Source organism: Rhinopithecus bieti, unplaced genomic scaffold (assembly GCF_001698545.2).
Source record: "Rhinopithecus bieti isolate Rb0 unplaced genomic scaffold, ASM169854v2 scaffold_38367, whole genome shotgun sequence".
NCBI classification, from domain to species: Eukaryota; Metazoa; Chordata; class Mammalia; order Primates; family Cercopithecidae; genus Rhinopithecus; species Rhinopithecus bieti.
The window spans coordinates 1-569 of record NW_016857292.1 but is presented as its reverse complement, the minus strand read 5'-3'; the positions used below and the strand labels follow the sequence as shown (position 1 = coordinate 569).

Here is a 569-nt window from a genome sequence, read left to right as displayed (position 1 = left end):
CCCCTAGTTTCGTCCGCGCACAACTTGCTCAAAATGGGCAACTCACTAGGCATATTTTGTTCCTGGTTCGGCCGCAGGTCCCAGCCACGCCATCGGCAACGTGCTCGTCTAAGCGTATTTTGTCCCTGGTTCCAGCGCAGGTTCTGGCCACGCTGTTGGCATCCTGGTCGTCTTGTCTGTGAGGCCTTCCCAGCTGGCTGGGCTCACCCTGCGGCTCCTGCACCTGTGCCTGCCCCTGGAATCCTGGGCTGCTCCCGATTCCTCTTCAACCCTCAGCAACGGATATCCTGGGCCTTCTTTTCCAGCCAGGTGGGACGGCGCCCCTATAAGGCTGTGTCTTCTCCCTCGGAACAGGGGCACCCCACTGAGGGTCCCGCCTCCTGTGGACTGGAGCCCCCCCTTCAAGGAAGAAACCCGTGCTGTCTGCTCACAACTCCATGATGTTCGGACACCCCAGCCCCGTGAGGATCCCTCCTCTCAGACGCAAGTTTAACCTCCAACTGCCTTTGTTAGATGAGCAGGTGATCCCAGCCAGGCTCCCGAAGACAGAAGAGCCCGAAGAACCAACG

At 59.8% G+C, this 569-nt stretch overlaps 1 pseudogene; it reads left to right on the top strand.

Annotated features, from left to right (window-relative positions):
- The first annotated feature begins 33 nt into the window (after window positions 1-33).
- Window positions 34-560, top strand: LOC108525332 (putative UPF0607 protein; annotated as a pseudogene).
- Window positions 561-569: the final 9 nt, after the last annotated feature.